General features: G+C 41.0%; 1 protein-coding gene across 1 annotated transcript in view; it reads right to left on the reverse strand.

Annotated features, from left to right (window-relative positions):
* Positions 1-845: 845 nt before the first annotated feature.
* LOC106986839 (cytosolic beta-glucosidase) overlaps positions 846-23,385 on the reverse strand; it is a 229,931-nt gene continuing 207,391 nt past the window's right edge. Inside the window, exons 6-7 of the transcript XR_008296387.1 lie at positions 6,401-6,510; positions 846-5,965 (exon numbers count right to left, since the gene is read on the reverse strand). The gene's annotated coding sequence lies outside the window, so the exon portion shown is untranslated. The remainder of the gene's footprint in view (positions 5,966-6,400; positions 6,511-23,385) is intronic.

Consider the following 23,385-nt stretch of genomic DNA (forward strand, 5'->3'; position numbering starts at 1 on the left):
GGATATTATTTTACTAAAACATTCCTGCTCTTTGCCCAAATGTTTCCTTTTATCTCCATATACATTTTTGAAAACTTTTTGGCTTGTGCAAAATCAGGATTTATACATCACCGCTTTCTACAACCCATTTCTAGCAATAGAGTCACACATCTATCTATTGGTCAAATAGGATTTGAATGTACGTGTGTGTATTTGCTTTGCAGGTACCAAATATATCTAAAAAACAGTCACTGCTCAGTCAGTTAAGCATCCACTCTTGGCTCAGAGCATGATCTCACAGTTCGTGAGTTTGAGCCCATATCAAGCTCTGTGCTGACAGTGCAGACCCTGCTTGGGATTCTCTCTCTCCCTCTGTCTATGCACCCCAGCCCTGCTTTGCTTTCTCTCTCTCTCTCTCTCTCTCTCAAAATAAATAAATGAACTTAATTTTGTTTTAAATAAATAAAAATAAAAAACAGTCACTGCTCTCAAGAATCATGAATTTCTTTCTTTCTTTTTTTAATTAACGTTTATTTATTTTTGAGACAGAGAGAGACAGAGCATGAACGGGGGAGGGGCAGAGAGAGAGGGAGACAGAATCGGAAGCAGGCTCCAGGCTCTGAGCCATCAGCCCAGAGCCCGATGCGGGGCTCAAACTCACGGACTGCGAGATCGTGACCTGAGCTGAAGTCGGACGCTTAACCGACTGAGCCACCCAGGCGCCCCAACAATCATGAATTTCTACTAGGAGAGATAACAAAAGCCAGTTAGGCCAGACAGACTATATGCTCGTAACTAGCATCTACTGATCTAACTTATGTACCATGCGTTTTTCAAGCACATCACAGCACGTATCTCTTTTATTCCCCACATCTCTTAAGAGAGACTGATATTATCTTCCTTTGTACCCTGAGCAAACTGCCCCAAATCACACAACTCCTAAGTGGTAGTTCCAGAATTCAAACCCACCAAGTCCAAAACCACAGCCCAAGTACTTCATGACTACTCGAAACCAACTCCCGGTAAGTGACAGATGCCAAGGAGAGGCAATGGCAATCGTCAATGGAGACATTTGTTTAAAACCTATTCGTGCAGCACCTTCTATATGCCAAACATTGATTGGGACACAACTCCATAAGTAAACAAGCAAGGAAAACTGTCCACCAGAGGAGTCATGACTTACATTGTCATGGTATCAGTAATCACTGTGACTGAGGCAAAGGTTCTGAGAGGTCAGGAACTAGGTGAGATACTTTTGGTATTGTTTTAAGCATTTTCAATACCTGCAAAGAAACCAGACTACGTTCCTCAGTAAACCACACCAGTCACCGGGACATCTCACTGTGAGTGACTCCGTTCCCCTGCTCTCCCCAAGCCGCTTGTGGAACAATTAGTCTTCTATTCTCTTTCTCTCTCTCCCTGCCCAGTGATGACTGATATTTTTTAAATCTCCTTTCCCTGCCCCCTTAAAAAAATAGGTGTCAAAATGAGAGTCTGCGAGAGTTTGCCCAAATTTGGTGACACGTGAGAGGCAGTGACTAGTATAACAAACTAAAATGGTATTTCAAGGATGGCCCTGCTGGGAAGGAATTATTTGCAGAGAGTGTGGTCACTAATGAGAGAAGGTCCCACAAACATCCCCAGTAGAAACCCACAGACACAAGCTACGATCATGCTTTTAATCCTGATGGCTCTTTGCTTTCACAAACTGCAGTAAGCCAAGTCAAAACAGGTTCCATTTGTCTTTGAGAGTAGTCTTTTTTTTTTAAATCAATTTACTTATTTTTGAGAGAGAGAGAGAGAGAGAGAGAACACAAGCAAGGGAAGGGTAGAGAGAGGGAGACAGAGAAGAGAAAATCCCAAGCAGGCTCCGCACTGTCAGTGCAGAGCTCAATGCAGGGTTTGAACTCATGAACTGGGAGATCACGACCTGAGCCGAAACCAAGAATGGGACTCTTAACCCACTGAGCCACCCAGGTGCCCAAGAGTAAAGAATATTCTTAACGTCACATCTTCAGTATTTAGAAAAAATATATCCATGAAGCTATTATATATATATATATATATATATATATATATATATATATATGAAGTAAGTTTACTTCAGTATCCATTACAAATGACAAGTATCATTGGGAGGCATTTACTTCTGTTGTGTGCTCAATGTTCCACAAGCATTTTCTCCTTAACTCTCTACAACAATCCTAGGAGGTGGGGTCTTTTGTGTACCCTATTGCATAGATGACAGGAGTGAGACTTATGAGCTGGGAAAGCAGTTTGGTGGTTCATGAAAAAGCTAAACATAGTATTACCTTATAACCCAGGAATTTCACTACTAGATATATACCCCATAGACTTGAACATGGATACGGAAACAAATCTATGCACACAAATGGCTATAGCAGCATTACTCAAAACAGTTTTTGGAAATAACCCAGATTTCCATCAATCAATAAATGGATAAACAAAATGTGGTGTAACCGTATAATGGAATATTATTCAGCCATAAAAATGTACAAAGTACTAACACATGCTCCAAAAACATTATGCTAAACAAACTGGATACAAAACATCACATATTGTATGATTCCATTTGTATAAAATGCCGATAATGAGAAAACCCATAAAGACAGAAAGTACATTAGTCGTTGCCAGGGACTAGGAGGGAGGGGAAACGGGGAGAAACCGTTTAATAGGTACAGGGTCTCCTTTGTGGGGGATGAAAACGTTTTGGAATGAGATAGAGGTGCTGGTTGCACAACATTGTGAATGTACTAAATACCGCTAAATTATACACTTTAAAATGGTTAATTACATGCTAGGTGAAATTCACCTCAATTTTAAAAGTTTTTAAATTGTAAATGAGACCAGATCTGGGGTGGCCATGGAGGTACGCCACTCAGGCCTCGCTTCAAGAGCGCTGGCTGCAAGGAAGGTGGCCGGCTGACAGCCTCCAGCCGCCAAACTGCTGGCTCCTCTCCCCCAGTCCCCCGAACACGGTATTTATGCCCCAGTGCCCTGCTCTCGGTGATCTCTGTGAGTTGTTCCCAGTCAGTGATGGAGCACTGCAGGGCCCCCAGGGCTGTCTGCCCCTGCCCAGCTCTGGATTCACCTGGCAGGAATCTCTGCTTTCGACTGAATGGCAAACTTCACTCCACTTTCCTTTCTTCTTTCCCACGTCAGCCTTGTATTTCACTCCCCCCTCCACCCACCTTCTTCACCGCTTCGTTACTTTATCGGTCCCAGACATCTGCCTCCAGTAGATCCCCGGCACAGCTAACCCCACCTCAGTGTCTGCTTCTTAGGGAACCCAAACTGACATAAAGCCCAATAAATTGCCCATTGTTACACAGACAGTTGGGGGCAAAGCCAGGACTCAGTAGCTCTATTACCAACTTTCTGAACGTAAGTACAAAATCACATTTATTTGATGATGAGAGCTACCTAAATAGGGTTTTCGTGTATTCCTGGTAGAGTGGCTCTGATTTGCTCATTAAATAGCTGTGATTTTGAGCAAACTGCTTACTGTTAGTATTTCTGTTTTCAAAAATGTAAAAATGAAAGTTTGCCAACTTACAACTTGTCAATCCCTTCTCCCTCATGTGTCCACGGCTGACCTCATTGACCTACCCTCAGTCCTTCCTCACCCTGAGAGACCAGGCAGACATTGTAATAGATCAGAGTATATATATATATAAACTGATTTGCTTCCTATCTGTCAGAGTCCACTCTGGCAGCTCAGCCTCATGTGATTAAATTATCACACTTTTTTTTTGCCTATTTTTTTAATATGAAATTTATTGTCACATTTGTTTCCATACAACACCCAGTGCTCACCCCAACAGGTGCCCTCCTCCATGCCCATCACCCACCTTCCCCTCTCCCCCACCCCGCATCAACCCTCAGTTTGTTCTCTGTATTTAAGAGTCTCTTATGGTTTTCCTCCCTCCTTCTCTAACTTTTCTTTTCTTTCCCCTCCCCCTTGGTCTTCTTTCTGGTAAGTTTCTCAGGATCCACACAAGAGTGAAAACATATGGTATCTTTCTCTTTATGACTTGTTTCACTTAGCAGAACACTCTCCGGTTCCATCACGTTGCTACAAAAGGCCATATTTCATTCTTTCTCATTGCCAAGTAGTATTCCATTGTATCACACTCTTTTTGACCATGTCACCACCCAGAGCACCGAGTCATCCAAGCAAGACCCCCACTCCTTCCTGTGCAGCATCCTTACCACATAATCAGCCTAAACCAGAACGTCGGGATGAATTGAATTTATCTGACTTTCATATTGATGTCAGTCAACACTAGATGCCCCAACTCCCAGGTCATCCTTCATCACCCTAGAGTTCTTCACACTGTCTGCTCTCACCTCCATCTCCCATTCCTCACCATGATCCTTCTAGAATGTACGGTCCATTGGCAGTAAAACTCTCCCTTTATCACCATTCCTTTCCGTTTCTCTGACTTACTCTAAGTGGAATCTAGCTTTGTGCCGAAGACACTAGGTGGCTTAAGCTCTCTTCACTAATGGTTTCTTTCTTTCCCTTATCCCTTCTACCACTGAACCTAGAGGTAGGGTGCCATCCTTGTGCGTCCTAGTCATTTCTAGATCATTGTCTCTTTCGCTGAAACTACCAGCTTGGAACTTAACTCAATTAGACTATACCTACCAGTACCACCCTCCTTCTTAACCTAGCCCTTAGTCACTCCTCATTTCTTACTAAATGTAGCACCTGGCTCATTATTACTCTCTAGTATTAATTCTGTCACGATTCTTGGCGAGCTGTAATATCCATGGGAACCCTTCTTTTATCACTCTGGCCTCTTGGTGGGAAGCTTCTTGATCTCCTCCCTCCATGATGCTGTCTACTCAACATCAGCCAACCAGTCCTCCAGACATTTCCTGAACTTTTTCATCACCATAATCTAATCTCAATCTTAAGTATCTTCACTTCATACCACACCCCCATTTTGTACAGCTCACTCACTCTTGTGTCCTGACTCAACATTAATAAACCCCACAGGGTCTATAAACCTCATTGCCAGCACTCACTCTTCTCTTGTTCTCATCTCGTTCCATACCCAACTTGGACTCCATGGCTCCTTGCAAATAGGCTAACATCCCTTCCTCTCTCTTCCTTCATCGTGATTCCTTGATTAATTTAATTTTCCACTTTCTCTGTGCCTGCACCAGGGTACGTGAACTTAGATGGAAAAAAAAAAAGCCATACACAAATGGGGGCTCATCCACGTCACTCAAAACCATTACTACGGCCCTCAGGAGGGTCTTTGAACCTGCCTGACAATCTTCCTACCATTCCCAATCTGTTTTCTCTCCCATGATTCTAGGTGAGAATTTCATAACTTCCCTTTAAAATTCCAGCACCCCCTGCCTCCTCCTCACTCCCCCCAGAGAAGTCACTTCCAAGTGCACTGAGAAAATAGAAGTAATCAGAAAAGAACTTCCTTGAGAGGCCACTGTCGTGTTTCCCCCTCCTCATTTATTTTATCCCATGTTTTCTTACTAGCCCTTACCCCACCCCAGACCTACTATTTATGCAATCAATTCTTTATTGGTTTGTCATCCATTTTCCCCTGCAGAATCTAATTTCCAAGACAGTAAAGATTTGTCTTTGTTCATTGCTATATCCCGTGCAGTGCCTGGCATGTAGTAGCATTCGATAAATATTTGCTAATTGTGTATCTATTATGTTGTACAGGCACAACTCACAGTTCGCAATCACAAAGTAATCCTACTCTGTCTCCTTTGTCCCTTTAAAACTGTTCTCATACTGCTAGTTTTGCCAGGAACTTCTGCCGGATTCTTGGTTTTTCTTGTCATCCTTCAGTATACAAAGAGTTTTTTCTTGTCCCTGTGAGTCACAAAACATTGCTTCAATTCAGTGATTAAAATGTGTAGTTCCATGTAAAAGTATATTTCAATTGAAATGAAAGCTTCTCTCTCTCCTCCAGCTCAGACTGCTCTGAAAGAAAGAAACCAAAACCTTTGGTCAGAAGGTGTTAGACTGACCTCATCCCTTTCCCAGCCTTTTTTCCGTCTTCCGCAATTTGCAATTCAAAGCTTCTTTTTTTTTAAATTTTTTTAATGTTTATTTATTATTTTTGAAGGAGAGAGAGAGAGAGAAAGAGAGAGAGCAGGGGAGGGGAGGTGCAGAGAGAGAGAGGGAGACACAGAATCCAAAGCAGGCTCCAGCTCCGAGTTCCCAGCACAGAGCCCGACGAAGGGCTCGAGCTCACGAACAGTGAGATCATGACCTGAGCTGAAGTCGGACGCTTAACGGACTGAGCCACCCAGGCGCTCCGCAATTCAAAGTTTCTGATGGCTTCCCCCAAACCGAATGTCGAGGAAAATGAGAGAAGAGAGTAAAGGGAGAAAGACATTTATTAGCTGACACTACCTTGTTGATTTTATCATTGACTTTTTCTGAAGTTGTCAGATGTTCACAAGTGACTCTTCTGTGATGCTTTCAAGGGTTATTTGATGTTCTTCCATCACCATGGGCCTCACCTGCAATTTCATAGACAAGGTGACTGTGTCTCTGTTTTAGCTGACTCTTACTCCTTTCCTCCAGTCCTGGGAGTCCAGCAGTATCTCCAGCGGCTCTCTGCTTAGATCTGCTCACCTCTTTTGGACATGATCTAAGACCATTCCATGCAGGCCTCTCTTGTGTGTAGCCACATGAATTCCTAGGAACTACTCATTCTTCCTGTGCTCTGACAAACTCTTTTTTATTTTATTTTATTTTATTTTATTTTATTTCATTTCATTTTATTTGAGAGAGAGAGAGAGAGAGAGAGAGAGTGTGTGTGTGTGATGGGGGACAGGGGCAAAGGAAGAGAGAGAGAGAGAGAGAGAGAGAGAGAGAGAGAGAGAATCTTAACCAGGCTCCACACTCAGCGCAGAGCCCCACATGAGGCTTAATCCCACCACCCCAGAATCATGACCTGAGCTGAAATGGAGTCGGAGACTTAACTGACTGAGCCAGCCAGGTGCCCCTGCTCTGGCAAACTCTTATGTGCCTATTGCCCAGTGCAGCAAGCTTGCCTTTGTTCTAGCAGTTGAGCATTCAGCCAGCCAGCCCATCCCCACTGTAACTTCACAGCAAACCTGAGTCTCCAAAAAGCCACGTCATAATAGGTAACACTTATCTTGGCACTTAATATATGTGCTTAAAATATATTAATTTACTTAATCCTCAAACAGCCTTTAGAAGTATATACTATAATCACTTCCATCTTACAGATGGGGAACTGAGACACCCCCATTATTGCAAGTCCCCAGTGATGGGTTCTAGCCACACACTTTGGGATGTGGTTTCTGTTATCTTCAGCCTCAGCCAAAGCAACTGAAGTCATTAGCTAATAAGTATAGAGTAGATAATTTTTAAGGTCTTTTCCAGTACTTACAATTTTGACATTTAAAATTATATTACTGTCCCATCCATCCACGGCAAAGCATAGGAATGGTGGTGGTGGAGGATGTAGAAGATTGGAAATGGCCTTTTCTGGCCTAAATCCCTGGGGGTTCCCCCCATGTGATTCTAGCTACAACTTTGTAGTTCAGCAGGACACTAGCAAAACTAGTCTAGATGGTATGTACTCATGGAACCGTGAAGTTATAACTCTTCCCTGGTCCTATTAGCAGATGTTTAATTGACCATTCAGGCTTGCATCAAATTGCATGCAGCAAATGAAAGCATAGTGCCAGAGAACTGGACATGAAGACCTGTGTTGTTGTTTTTTTCTTTTTTTTTTTTTAAGTATATACTTAGAAACCAAATTCCCAACTGTTTATCTCTGCTCCCATATAATTCCAACATTCTTTTATTGAAAAGTTCTCAGAAGAGTGGGAAACAAAATGAACTCCATGATAACTAGTTGGAGGTTTTCTGATATGGGAAAAAAAAGGCAATAGACATGAATTTTATGGCGGTATTTTGGTACTCCCTGCTGAGGTATCTCTTGCTCGGAAAGGGAAAGAGCTGGGGACTCATCTATGAGTTCAGAGGATATTTAAAATGGCTTCCTCATCCGGGGTCTGTGATCATCATGGAGTTTTGGTACCATTTGTTAACATTCAGCTGAAGAACACAACCATGATGTAGGAATGAGTACAGCAAGGGAATATTAAACATTAGAAGGCTCTTCAGCCTCATGTCTTGGATTTTGAAGGCTCTGCAGCACACCTGGAGGGCAGGAGTCCCCTGTCTGCCAGTCTGCCGATGTGACTGGGGAGGCATCTGTGAGCCCAGAATTAAAAGCCAAGGAGAATCCATAAAAGTAAGTATGTAATAATAAGGTGGATATAGAAAGAAAATGATGCCAGGCCCTTGCCCCTCTATCCCTTCTATAGTTATCTTTATTTCATTCCATCATAGTCATCTCTTAACTCTTTTCTTTGCCTTTAGACTTTCCTACTCCTATCCAAACTCAACTTCACAGCCAGAGTCATATTTCTAAAATGCAAATCTGATCATGTCACTTCTCTGCTCAAAAGCTGTTGCTCCCCACTGCCTACAGGCTAGAGTCCAAACTCATTAAAATGGAAGTCAATGCCCTTGAAAGGCTGGCACTGACCCACCTTCTGGCCTCATTTCTCAATGTAATATTTCTAAACCCATCATGATCTCTCCTTTCTCTCTGTGAGCCTTTGCACATGCAGCCCTCCTGTCTAGAAGTCCTTGCAGTTAGGAGGGGATCCATGGTAAGTAACAGAAAACTCAGCTTAAATGGACTTTAACAATGAAGCTGATGTATTGGCTCACAGATTGGAAAGTCAAGAGGTTGACAGGATCCATATTTGATTGAACCAATGGACGCTGGCATTATCAATGGCCTGCTTTCATGCCATCTCTCTTCTCTGTTTTCTGCAGTGTCCATTCCAATATCTGGGAGGCTCATGTTGGGGTAATAGGATGACTGACGATCAACAGTAAACAGGTCTTCATGGGAGGGAGCATACACACTTTGAGGAAAGAGTGGTTCTCAGGGAAAAATCTGGATGCTAAAAAGTGAAATGGAGGAATAAAGTTATAGGACATCTTTCAGTCTAAATGATTTTTAGACATCTTTCCAGTCCAGTTCAGGTGTTCCATGAGCTGTGGAGAACACCCCTTTCCTTCACGCTAGGTTAACAGTTTGTTCTTTCATGCTTACCTTTCACCTTATGCACAGCTCTTCCATTAATACTCCTACAAGTCATGGGGCACCTGGGTGGCTCTATAGGTTGAGCATCTGACTTTTGATTTTGGCTCAGGTCATGATCTCATGGTTCATGTATTCAAGCTCCACATTGGGCTCTGCACTGATAGTTTGGAGCCTGCTTGGGATTCTCTCTCTTCCTCTCTTTCTGCCTCTCTCCTGCCCATTCATTCTCTCTCTCTCTCTCTCTCTCTCTCTCTTTCTCAAAAATAAACATTTAAAAAAATACTCCTAAAAGTCCTAAAAGTTTTCATATTGGCCTACTATGTGCTGACTATCTGATATACATTAATTTACTTAACACCAACAGTAAAACTTTGAAATAGATATTTGATATCCATGTTTTATTTATGAGGAAACTGTGATGAGAAGTTAAATAACTCTCCCATGGTAACACAGTTAGCAAAACTCTCTAACATATGCGTTCATGTTGCTTGCTCTGTACTATGTAAATGAAAACACATCACAAAATATCCACTCGATCACAGTCACCAGAAAGATATGTTGGATGGGTCATAATACTTATCACACGGTCTTGTATTTATGGGTCTCCCTTCCACACCAGCTATAAAACTCTTATAAAGAGGGATTGTATTCTATTTCCATTGAGAGCCCTGGAGTGTCATGATTAGACATTGTAGAGACAAACCTAGCCGGTCTGTCTCTACCTGACATCCTCCACTTCCTGGGAGACTGTGGGCAAATTTTTTAACCTTCCTATATCCAAGTCCCCTCATCGATAAAATGGGGATAATAATAGTACATCACAGAGTCATTATAAGGATTGAATAAGGTACAGAAAAAGCCCAAACACATATGCCTGAAACATTGAAAGCCCTTGACCAATTTTACATAAAAATGATTGTTGTGTACTTTTCATCCCCTTAAGATAGTGCCTGAAACAAGGCAAGATAGTCAATGAAATATGATTAGTCATGGGTAAGATCCTTAATCCTGCAGAATACTCAACTTTTCCTCGAGTTTTCCCCACTGTTTTCTAGTTCTATGGACACAGAAATGTTTTGTGTGCCTGAAAAGCAACCAGGACCTGGTTAGCACAGAACAGTGAACTTTTGGTGTCATGGATGGGACACACGGAAGAGGAAAAAAAAAAAGTCATATGATAGTGAGGGGGAAATTAAAGACAGTCAAGGCATCAGAAGATTTTGGTTTCTAAAGCTGTTCTTAACTGTGAGGGACATTGGAATGATATCAACAGGACTTGATAACATCTAAATGTGTGGATTGAGTAAGAAAGAGAAATTGAGGGATCTATTCTGCTATTGGCCAAACATGTCAATGCAATAGGCCTTGATCTTCCACCTGTGAAATGGGGAATAGCATCATTAGCCTTTCTCACTGCATTGCTCTAAAGATCAAATGAGCTTCCCATTTAATGACTAACACTCTACGAGAAAGAGCCAACACAACCATTCAAGCTGAAGAAAAAGCAGCAGCTGGTGCAGGTGTCCAAGGAGGTAGTGTCTCATACTTCATTTAAGGACTTGGGACTTCATCCTAATGGGGGGGAGCACTGAAGAGCTGGTCAGTAGAGTGGCATTATTTTTGCATTTTAGAAACATTTCTCTGATTATAGTTTAGGTAAAAATTGTGGGAAAGCGAAACTTGCAAAACCAGTAAGGGGTTATTGCAGGAATGTAGACAAGAATTAATGGGAGACTGGGCTGGGGTTGCAGCTATGGGAAAGAAGAAAATGCACGAATTAAACATGTTCAGTAGAACTTGGTGATGGACTTAATGTGGGCCTTAATGAAGAAAGAGGAATTAAGGATATTTCCCAGATTTTCTGATTTATCCAACAGGGCGAAGGCAGTGTCACTTTTTAAAACGAGAAAACTAGGGGCGCCTGGGTGGCGCAGCCGGTTAAGCGTCCGACTTCAGCCAGGTCACGATCTCGCGGTCCCTGAGTTTGAGCCCCACGTTGGGCCCTGGGCTGATGGCTCAGAGCCTGGAGCCTGTTTCCGATTCTGTGTCTCCCTCTCTCTCTGCCCCTCCCCCGTTCATGCTCTGTCTCTCTCTGTCCCAAAAATAAATAAATGTTGAAAAAAAAATTCTTTAAAATGAGAAAACTAGTATATCAAAGTTAAAAATAATCATTCTTTTCAGAAATTGAAACAAGACACAGAAGAGATTCTTACCTGTGACCTGTTATAATGTAGCCTCATGGATTTCATTAGAATGATTTTATACCGATTATTATAGGATCTAGTCTAGAGAATACATATGTGGAATTAAAGGGAATGACAAGAGAAGAATTTGTCAAGTCCATTTATTCATTCAGCCAGTATGTCAGGTACTATTCTAAACAACTTTTTAACAATAGTAAAGAAGAGAGAAGGTCCTTGCCCTTTGGAAGTTGATGTTCTAGTGGGGGCAAAATATATAATAAACAAACAAATAGGAAAAATCATATAGCAATGAGGATTACTCAGAACATTAAGATAACTTGACATGATGGGAAGGCCACGGGATTTTTTTTTAGGGGCAATAGGAAGAGGTCACTCTGACGGAGAAAATACTGAAGCTGACGCTTAAATAATAAGAAGAGGAGTCAGTGGCCCTTATAATCAAGGGAAAGGGCCTGCTAAATAGAGGGAACAGCCAGTGCAAAGGCCCTGTGGCAGGGCATGTTGTTCAGGCCAACCACAGAGAGTTATGAAGAGAGTGGCACAAGAAGTTGGAGCCGTGAGCAGTGCATTGTAAACTGGGGCTTAGAGTCACATTTTATTGCACATGTAAAGGGAGGCCATAAAAGAGGTTAAATCATTTTGCATGTTTAAAGGTACCCTCTTTACTGTGTGGAAATGGGTTGTGGGAGCCAGGAGGAAAATTTGGGCCCAAGTAAGAAATGTTTGGTGCTTGGTGATTAAGGATCTGCAATTGTTTTCAGTAATACCATTGACATAGCGAGGGAAGGATCCCTGCGCAGAGAAACTTACAATGACTTACAATGACAAAGGGAAGCATGCACAGCGCAGTGAGGGGGAGAAGGTCAGTGGCGGAAAGGCTGCCCACACTGAAGTTAAGAAGGGCCCCACGCCTCCCGGGAAGCAGGGAGAGTGCCAGGTTCCCACTGGGCAAAGAAAATTGGCAATCATTTGGGGGAGGAAAGGGAAAAAAGGGGAAGTCAGAGAATCTACGAAGAGCACACGTTAATTTAAGGATATATTTATATTTGGTTTCATTTTGAAATATATATTTGCCTTTTTAATAGATCTTTTATTTTGAATTATGTGTAGTGAGTGCTAGGTACTGGGACGCCATTATCTTTGAGGATGTACTATAAAGTCTCTGAAGGTCTGAATTTATCTGAGAAGTGAACATGCCAAGTCACCACAAGAGACGAGGGGGAAAATAAAAAGAGGACACATTACAGGCTTTGTTGGGGGTTGGAGCACAAGGGAAGGGAACTTGAAATAAAGAAGTAGAAGCAGCTCAAGACACAAAAGGAAAAACACGCCGACTCCTTGACAATGAAGCAAAAGTCTTGGAAAAGCCAATTTGTGCAAAATGCCCAGAAAAAGAAAAGAAAAATTAGGAGGGACACTCAGAATGGTTGGAGGAACGTGTTAATAATGTCAGAAGAAGAAGAAGAAGAAGAAGAAGAAGAAGAAGAAGAAGAAGAAAAAGAAGAAGAAGAAGAAAAAGAAGGGGGAGGGAGAAAGGGAGGGGGAGGGGGAGGGAAGGAGGAGAAAGAAAAGAAAGAAAGAAAGAAAGAAAGAAAGAAAGAAAGAAAGAAACTAAAACAAAAATACCCTAAACACAGATGAAGTAATAAAGTGTCCACATACTTGACATAACGGAGAAAGAAAGACAAGAATGAGAGTATTTTCAAGAAAGACACTGAGTCGAGGCATCCTACATTCTAGAGGCAGGTATGAACCCAGATGCTGCTTCTTTTTCACAGTGTCAGACAATGACAAGTTCCTTTAAATTTTCTGAGCCTCATTTCCTTTATCTTACAGATAGGGAAAATGGAAAGAGAAAGTGACAATATGTATATGGGAAGGTTTATAAGCACTAAGAAATGACAGTGGAGAAATAAATTCCAGAGAAGTCTTGAATAACACATGCACACATATACCCACACAGATACATCCACCTGCACACACACACACACACACACACACACACTTTATAGATCACCTCAGCATCTGGGTGGTGAATAATTTGAACAGGATATGAAACTAGAGAGACCTGGTTAAAAAGAGTGTGAAAGCAGAGGCACAGAGTAGAGAGCCCAGAATCAGACCCATTGCATATATGGAAATTTGATGAATGAGTCGATGCTGCAGGTTGATGAGAAAAGGGAGGACTGTCCAACAAGAGGTGCCGGGGAAACTGGTTATCTATATGGGAAGAAATAAAAACAATTGCGTACCTTAGACCATATGCAGAAATTTGTATAAAGAAATATTGAAAACTTTAAAAATTACATAGAAAAACATTCTCACTTTTAAGGGAAGATTTTTAAAATAAGACACGAGGTAAACAACCTATAGAAAAAGGAATGATAAATCTGACTATTGAAGTTATAAACTTTAGTTCATCAGAAGAATTCTCAAATAAGAGGAAAGATAAATCACAAACTTGAATAAGATACACACACACACACACACTCACACATGCACACACACACATACATCCTTGACTGCCTCTACCCCCTACCAAGAAAACCACTATTCTGTAATTTGTTAATTATCCCCTTGTTTTTTCTTTATAGTTTTATCACATATGTATGTTTATGCATAATATAGTTTTGCTTGGTTTTGAAATTTAAACAAATGGAATCGTAATATTTTCTTTGGGGCCATGAAAACCATAGTATTATGGTTTCTAGCTCTATTCTTGTTGATTTAGGTAGCTACTTCATTGTCATAGTTGTATTGTATTTCATGGAACAAATATACCACAGTACAGTTATTTATTTCTCCTATTGTTCACCTTTGAATTGTTTCAAGGGTTTTACTCTTATGAACAAAGTTGTTGTGAACATTCTTGTACGTGCCTCCCGATGCTCACAGGAGAGATCTCTTCACAGCAGGGGTTAGCAAACATTTTCCACAAAGAGCCTGATATTAACTATTTTAGGCTTTGCAGACAATATGGTATCAGTTGCAATTATTCAATGCCATTTAGCATGAAAGCAGCAATAGATAATATGGCTTTAAATAAAACTTTATTTTAAAAGTTTTAAATAAAACTTTATTTATATAAGCAGACAGTAGGCCAGATTTGGAACATGAGCTATAGTTTGCCAACCCTTGGTATAGATAATAATCTTTACAATAATCAAAAATATTAATACTGAGGAACAGAGCAAGCTGCAATAAAACATGTTATAATTCTGTTTGTTTACATTTTGGAACCTAGAAAATTATAACATACCATAATATAATTTGGAGATATTTATATGAGTGGCAAAACTACACAAAGCAAGAGGTCATTAACAACATGCAGGGTGGTGGTTTTCTCTGGGGATGGGGATGAACGCAATCAAGGACTCTTCACAAATTTTGGTGATTTTCTAAGGTTTAAACTGATTAGTGGAGGGGCGCCTGGGTGGCTCAGTCAGTTGGGCAGCCAACTACAGCTCAGGTCATGATCTCACGGTCCGTGAGTTCGAGCCCTGCATCGGGCTCTGTGCTGACAGCTCAGAGCCTGGAGCCTGCTTCCGATTCTGTGTCTCCCACTCTCTCTCTGCCCCTTCCCTGCTTGCTCTCTGTCTCTCTCTCTCAAAAATAATAAACATTAAAAAAAAATTTTTTTAACTGATTAGTGGATAAAAGGAAGTCATTTTGTTATTATTTTTTAAACAACACTTTTAAGTCCTCTAGACTCCTCTATTATATAAAATGAAATATGTGTGCATGTGCACATGTGTGTATGTATGTGTACATTTTATTTCACAATAAAAACAAAGAATTTTTAAAAAAAACTATTATAGTGGTCCAAGTGATGGTGGCTTGCTCCAAGCTAGTGGAGACTAAGACATGGGTTTAGATTTATAATACATTTGGAATCCAAAGTGACAAGACTTTGTGACTATTTGCGTGTGAGTATCGGCAAGGGGTTGAGAGGGGTACTCAGAGGTGACTCCTGAGTATTTGCATCTGGACTGGGTAGACACGCCATTATTTCTTGACGTGGGTGGACTTGAGTGAGGTGAAACAGAGTTCAGTCTTGAGTGAACTGGTGATCACAGGTGGGATCACATGACCGGGGATAGCCCTAGGCAGCTGAGTGGACAGGTCTTGCTCAGGAGAGGCTGAGACTGAGACTTAGTAGGGAGTAATCAGCCCCAAGATGGCATTTCACGCTGTGGGAGTGGTTGGGATATGCCGGGTACTGAGCACAGAGGAAGAGCGTATGTTTGGTGGTGAACGCTTTTGTCTCAGAGTCAGATCAGTACTTGGCCACCCACCAGCCAAAATGACTTGGGGAAGTTACTAAACCTTCACTGCTTTAGTTTCTTCATTACGTGAAGACGAATGCAATTAAGGTACAAGGTCCTAGCACGTAGTAGGTGCTTGATAAAAGATAGCTCTTAACTAATATCAAGGTCACAGAAAATGTTGACCTGGTGAATGGGCAGAGAGACATGAGAAAGATTATCTATTCAATTTTGCCCTTTTTATTCTTTCTGGGGAGAAATAGCCACCCTTCTACCAAAACTGTATCTTTTATTCCCAGCCTGAGGCAAGTGGAAAGCAGTGGGGAGAAACCAGGAAGGAGGAAGAAGCAAGGGAACACTGGCTTACCAGATTATATTGCATTTTAACACAACATAAATCTCCCCGAACTTGTTTCCTGCCCATTAGCATCACATCCTGCGCTCTGAGTAGTCTGCCCAAGTCCCTAAATGTATCTGGACCATGCATAAACTTCATTTTCCCTTCCTCTTTTTTCTACTTTTCATTAAGCTCATCCACCCACATCATTTTTCCCTCGATGAAAGCCACCAGGCTCATCTGGAAAAACATTAAGCTCTCAGTTTTGTCTGTCACTGGGAAACATTTTCAGATATTTGGTATGAAGGTTGCTGAAGAAAAACAAATTGTGTTCTCTCCTACCTGCCAGCATTGGCTGCTGCTATACCAAATTTAATGAAAGATTGCCATCAGGTGTCTAAATGCTTAAGCGACCCGAAGGTCAGAGGATGCCTTCTCTGCTGTTGTACAACCCAATGTGAGTCACAGACTCCTACTGCTGATGCAGGGAAGGAAATAACAGATATAATCACGAAACTCTTTTTCCATTGTCTTGTCCAGAATTGTAGGCAAAAAAATATATATTAAAATATTAAATGATTTAAAATATGCTCAATGAGAAAATGTGAAATTGAAAACTCACCTTTTCCATAAATCACTGCTACATGTTGTTACATCCTCTGAAATTCCAATAGTTTTCCCCAAAATTATTAGAAATGATCCCTTTAATTGTGAACTGGTTAACCAAAAATATCAGTCCTTCTCAGTGAAAGTGACATGATATGAAATACTGAGTGGTCTCAGCTTTCAGAAAATGGCAAAGCTATACTTCAGTTTCAAGCTATTCATTTATACAGCCACTGTTTAATGAGCACCTACTAAGTGGCAGAGACTGTGCCAGACTCCAGGAAGAAGCAGTAGAAGAAAATAGATGAGGTCCCTACCTAGTTTGCATTACAGTTAGAGGTGTGAATTTGAAATAGATTGACGATAAACAAAGAAAAAACATCTGATTACAGGGCAGAAGAGCTATGAAGAAACAGGGTGGGGTCCTAAAGGACCCTGAAAGCAGAGTGTTGGGGAAACGGGGCAACCCCTCTAGGGAGGTGATATGGGCACTGATGTCAAAAAGGTAGGAGTCAGCCATTCAGGTGGTGATGGTGGGGAAGGCTGGACATGTGGGAGTCTCCCAGGCAGTGAGATTTGCGAAGGCAAAGGTCCTGGCTGGGAAAGAATTTGGCTTGTTCATGAATCACAAAGGAAGCCGCTGAGGGGTTCATAGAAGGAAGTGAGTGTAAGAGCACATTTGTGAAGTTATGGGCCATAAGAGGATTATATACAGTCTTTGGACTCAGGCATCCTTACCTGCTTGTGCTCAGTCTCAGCGAAAAATGGCTCTGAGTCTGGTAGCTATTTTGATTTCTCTTTCTTTGTTAGCCATGTTCCATCATTGATCAGGTTTGCCTATGCAATGTTTTACAAATCGCCAGTCGCAGCTCCTGGCCTATTTTGTAAGCCCTTGATCTATTAAACCTGGCCCGTTGAAGAAGTCCCACCCCCACCCCAGGCCCTGGATTCCCACTGCCTCCCTCTCCTCCTTCAGCCTAAAGTTTTTCCGCTCTGCTGCACAGTTAGCTTGTTAAAACCTCCAACCAGGCTACTCCATGTTCGACAACTTCAGAAGCTCTCCACTGCTCAGCCCACTGAACTGCAGAACACAACTGAAGGACCCTCACCATCTAGCCTCAATTTACACTCCTGATTCACTCTTGCATTGGCTTCCTAGAGCTGCCCGAACAAAGTACCACAGACTGGATGGCTTACATATCAGAAATCTACTTTCTCTCAGTTCTGAAGGCTGGAAGTCCAAAGTCAAGGTGTTGACAAGGTTGGCTCCTTTTGAGGGCCATGAGAGGTGGATCTGTTTCAGAACTCTCCTTGGCTGATAGCTGGCTGCCTTTTTCCTGTGTCTCTTTGTATTATCTTCTATTTGTGTCTGTGTCCATACCTCCTTATAAGGACACAAGTTATAGTTGTCCTTATAGGGCCTGCCCTAATGGCCTCATTTTAACTTGATTATTCTAAGGGTGCCTGGGTGGCTCAGTCAGTTGAGTGTCTGACTCTTGATTCCAACGCAGGTCATGACCCCAGGGTTGTGGGATCAAGCCCCATGTCAAGCTCCACACTGAGTGGGGAGCCTGATAGAGGTTCTCTCTCTCTCTCTCTGTCTCTGTCTCTCTCTCTCCCTCTGCCTGTCTCCCACTCACTCGCATGCATGCACACTCTCTCTCTCTGGTAAAAATAAATAAAATAACCTGAGTACTCTATAAAGACCCCATCTCCAAGTAAGGTCACATTCTGAGATCTGGGAGATTAGGATTTCAACATAAACATTTTATAAGTGACACAGTTCAACCCAGAGCACCTCCCATACCGCATCCAACACTCATCCTGTGCTCTGATGGCATTTAACACTGTGTCCCCCATATCATCCCTGAATCTTTGAGGCCACCAGGTGTTCCCTCCTTCTTTTCCAAACTCTGTAGATGGAAGTCCCTTCATGTCTTACTCAATTTGGTAAAATCTTACTCACCAAAAAAGACAATCTCAAAAGTTATGACCTCTGTAACGTCCCTCAGCCCCACACTCGTACAGTTGGAAGAAATGTCCTCACTCTTGTTTTTTTGTACCAGTTTGTTTATAACTGGACAGGTCTTGTGATGCATTCTATTATTTAGTTTGGGGCATGCCCATCTCCACAGGTAGAGGGTGACAAGCTGTTGCATGCCCTGCCTGCAACAGACTCTCAACAAATTGTTAGTGGACCATGCTTACATGGCCCTGCTTCCGCTCTCACTCTGTTGGTGTTTCTTTTTAGAAACATTTTTGTTGGAGACCTTTGACAATGACAAATGGTATTATCAGAATAATGATGGAGACGATGGAATGGATCATGTTGTCAGACTCTGCAGTTTCTTTTCTACATGAAGTATTGACCAGCTACGTGATTGAAGGAAAATAAAAGTATTATCCATTGGATGAGTGGTTGGACTTGACAACCTTTAAGCTGTCTTCCATCTCTCAGGAGTGTAACAGAACTTTCAGCTGCTTCAACTCCCATCCCCCACTTCATAAAGAATCCTTTATTACCCAGATTCTAAAGGTGCATTAGAATGAATAATAATCCAAAGAATAAAGGTGTCCCATGGTCAAATGAGTTTGTCTGAAGCTAACTTCCAAATCTCACTCTTGAAGATGACAATGATGTCAACATATTAAAGATTCTGGGGGTGCCTGGGTGGCTCAGTAGGTTAAGCATCTGACTCTTAATTTCAGCTCAGGTCCTGATCTCATGGTTCATGAGTTGGAGCCTCACACTGGGCTCTGCACTGGGCATGGAGTCTGCTTGGGATTCTCTCTCTCTCTCTCTCTCTCTCTCTCTCCTTCTACTCCTGTTCCCTGCTCACTCTTTCTCTCTTAAAATAAATACATATTTTTAAAAAAAGATTCTGAAAAATCAACCAGCAAAGACTTTTTAAATTTGTTCCAACATTTCTCCCATGCAGTTGATTACAGAAACTTGTATACATATAAATATATATACACACACCTATAATGCATAAATTTATAAAATAGTTATTTGCATATAAAAGTATATACATATATTTACATATGTTATATAATATATACATATATATGTGTGTATATATATATATATATATATATATATATAAATGCCAATAGATATATAGATAACAACAGTGCAAATAGGCATTTTATCTTAAGAAACTAATGTTCTGGGGCACCTGGGTGCCTCAGTTGGTTGAACGTCTGACTCTTGGTTTCGGCTCAGGTCATGGTCTCATAGTTTCACGGGTTCGAGCTCCACATTGGACTCTACACTGGCAGCATGGAGCCTGCTTGGGATCCTCTCTCTCCCCCTCTCTCTGCCCATCCCCTGCTCACACACACACACACACACTCTCTCTCTGTCAAAAATAAACATCAAAAGAAAATAAAAACAAAGCTAATGTCCTGTATAATCTGTGTTAGGAATGACAAACACAGTAACATTCACTGGACCTAGTAACAAAGGAGAAGCATTTACATTTCTTATATTTTTTAATATTATATACTTATATTTTTCTCTTACTCTACACACATGGATTGGAGGGAGCAATATAAAACTCATTTCTCCACCTAATTCCTCCCTAAAGACATAATAGCAGTGAGTCCTGAACTTCCGAAGACATGGTAAACCCAGTGATTATCATTTCAAGGTAAAATTGTTAGCACTTTAGGTAACAGATTCTCGAAATATTTGTTCAACAGACGTCTGTGATTTTGGAAAAGCTCTACATTAGGTCTCTGACTCATGAGGATTTTGCAAATGATGATTGTGATGATCGGTTTTATGTGTCAATTTGGCTGATGCTTGCCTGAGGTTATTCAATCCAACACTAATCTAGGTGTTGCTCTGAAAATATTATGTAAATGGGATGAAAGTCCATAATGAGTTGACTTTGAGTAAGAGAATTTGTTTTAGATAATTTGGATGGAGCTGGTTCTGTCCATTGAAAGGCCTGCATTGCCACTGGAACCTCCTTGATGAAAGTGGAAGTTCCACCTGTGCCCAGCAGGCTCGACTTGAACCCATAAGTTCCAGAGACCCATCCAGATGACCTCCCTACAGATTTTGGTCTTGTCTAAACCGTCTCCACTATTTCATTAGCCAATTCCTTGCAATAAATCTCTTAATATGTATCTCCTACTAGTTCTGCTTCTCTAATTGAACACTGATTGATACCAAGGTGATGTGTTTTCTATGGCCACTTACAGTTTCTTTAGCTTTTTTGATCAGAAGCATTGTAGGGGCAGGAAACAAATCCCATTCATCTGTTGGACTATCTGTTGGACTTGATAGAGTTGAGCTCAATAAAAGTGAACTGAGTGAAATAATCGATATAGGCCTAATCCATGACAATGGCATATTTAAATAGACTTCTTTGTGCTTCTGTGTGGTTTTAAAATAACCCACTGAAGTCATATTTTTTGTGGTTTTGTTGAGGAAGGAAAAGAGCTCCATTTTTCTCCAATCTTCTATAGAATGAAAGAAAAATATAAAAGCACTATAAACACAAGCCTTGCCTAATTATTAGGGAAATTACATGGAGGAAGTACAGCAAACAAAATAGTTTCAAGGGTAATAACACTGTGGCATTTTTGTATAACTCTAGAATGTTGTAACGAAAATTCCAATTTTATGATACAATCCCATAACTTTACAAATATACAAAATACTGGAGGTATTTTTTTAATCATTTTTGTCACATTCTAAAATTCAGGTGCATCATAAGGAAAAGCCCAGGGTTTCAATGGAGATATACTGGTAAGGAAAAAATAAACTAGCATAATTTTCACTGAGTGTATATATGATAGATGTTTGATTCCCAACAAACATGTTCCTCCTTTAACAATAGGTCAAGTGATTATGATGAAGTGAAACAGACTTTTGAATGTACAAAGGATGTGTATGTATGGGAGTGGAGAGAGGGAAAGACAAATGTTACTTGTTCAAGAGTAGAGAAATGAGGAAAATAACCTAGAGTTCTACTCTATGCCAACTTTGATGATACAGGGGGATAATGAAGTAGGTTATACATCTTACATCATTTAATCTTTACAATTTTGTAAGACACATTTTGTTATTGATATTTTACAGAGGAGGCTCTGTACAGTTACAGAGGAGGCTCAGATAGGTTTAATAACTGAGTCAATAACTAGTCAGTCAAAGAGTCAGGATTTGAATTCAGGGCTGACTCTGAAGTTGATGCCATTTTTCACTACATAAATGTTCCCCCTGCATTTTTATCACACTTTATAGTAGGTAAACTCTTTAATATATGTTTGGGTTTGGGGTCATAAATAAATAACATCTATTTCTCACATCTATCTCTTAAGAATGGAGTAGAAAAGTTAGATAGATGGAGGACAAGTATCTCATTTATTGTAGGTAAATGTGGAAGGGAGAAGCTGGCTTCAATGTGCAACCACATTAAAACTTCCCAGTATTGGGACACCTGGGTGGCTCAATCGGTTGAGTGCCAGCTCAGCTCAGATCATGATCTCACAGACCGTGAGTTCGAGCCCCGCATCAGGCTCTGTGCTGACAGCTCAGAGCCTGGAGCCGGCTTTGGATGCTGTGTCTCTTTCTCTCTCTCAGCCCCTTCCTCACTCACGTGCACTCGCTCATTCTCTCTCTCAAAAATAAAATAAACATAAAAAAAATGTTTTAAAAAAGGTTAAAAAAAAAACCTTCCCAATACTACTTCCCAAATCTAGACCTGGGAAAAACCCACCTGAGGGAAAATGTAGATCAGACATCATTACTCAGAAACTTTGAACTATATGCCTGCCTTTTTCCTTATTAGTAGGAGTAGTTACAAATTGAGTCCTTCCTTTAGAAACCAGGCTTATACCCTGATCCACATGTACTAACCGTATGGAAGATCAAAGCAGAAAACACCCATGCTATAGGCAGATAAATTCAAAGGAGAAACTGGAAATGGATTTAGCTACACACAATCAGTGACCTCTTCTTAATCTCGGTGGTCAGAAAAGTCACACTTCTCCAAAGGAGAGGAACGGGTGAGTGGTGGAGAAAGATCAGAAGCATACATTCTAAAATTTTCCCTCTGGAAAGTGTGGTGAAACCCCACCCACCAGCTCTCCTCACTTTGCTGATCATGGAGATTTAAGAAGAGGGAATTGTAGCCCTTTCTAATATTTTTACAACTATGTCAATCAGAATGTAGCTACCTCTCTGGATGGAAATAGGGGAGGCTTATCATTTTATCTGGAACAATCTTACTCCCACTTTAATGAGGTGGTTCCTCCATACTGCTACCTTTTTGGAAGAGCTGGAGGGTAACTGAGATTTTCCTTAGAGAAGGCTCTGAAATGATCAAAACAATAGATTAATTAAACACCAAGGCCAAGTTCCACTACAGTTACAAATTCATTTCCTAGTTTATTTACCATCCAAAATATTGCCCAGGAAATTAATTATCCTACACAGTTTACCAGTTATGCAAAGTATACTGATTTTCTAGGGCTGCTGTCACAAATTACCACAAACTAGTTGGCCTAAAACAACAGATAGTTATTTTCTCATAGCTCCAGAGGATAGGAGTCTGAAATCAAGGTGTTGGCAATGTTCCCTCTAAACCCACAGAGTACAGTCCTTCCTTGCTTCTAGCTTCTAGTGTTTGTTGGCAATCCTTTAATTCTTTGGCTTATAGATACCCCAATGTAATCTCTTCCTCCATCATTAAATGGCTGTTTTCTCCCCTTTCCCTTTGTGTGTCTGTATCTTCACATGCTGATCACTTTTCTGTCATCCCTCCCCTTTTTTCTATAAGGACACCAGTCATATAAGATTAAGTGTTCAC

This window comes from Acinonyx jubatus, chromosome B1 (genome assembly GCF_027475565.1).
Source record: "Acinonyx jubatus isolate Ajub_Pintada_27869175 chromosome B1, VMU_Ajub_asm_v1.0, whole genome shotgun sequence".
Taxonomy (NCBI): Eukaryota; Metazoa; Chordata; class Mammalia; order Carnivora; family Felidae; genus Acinonyx; species Acinonyx jubatus.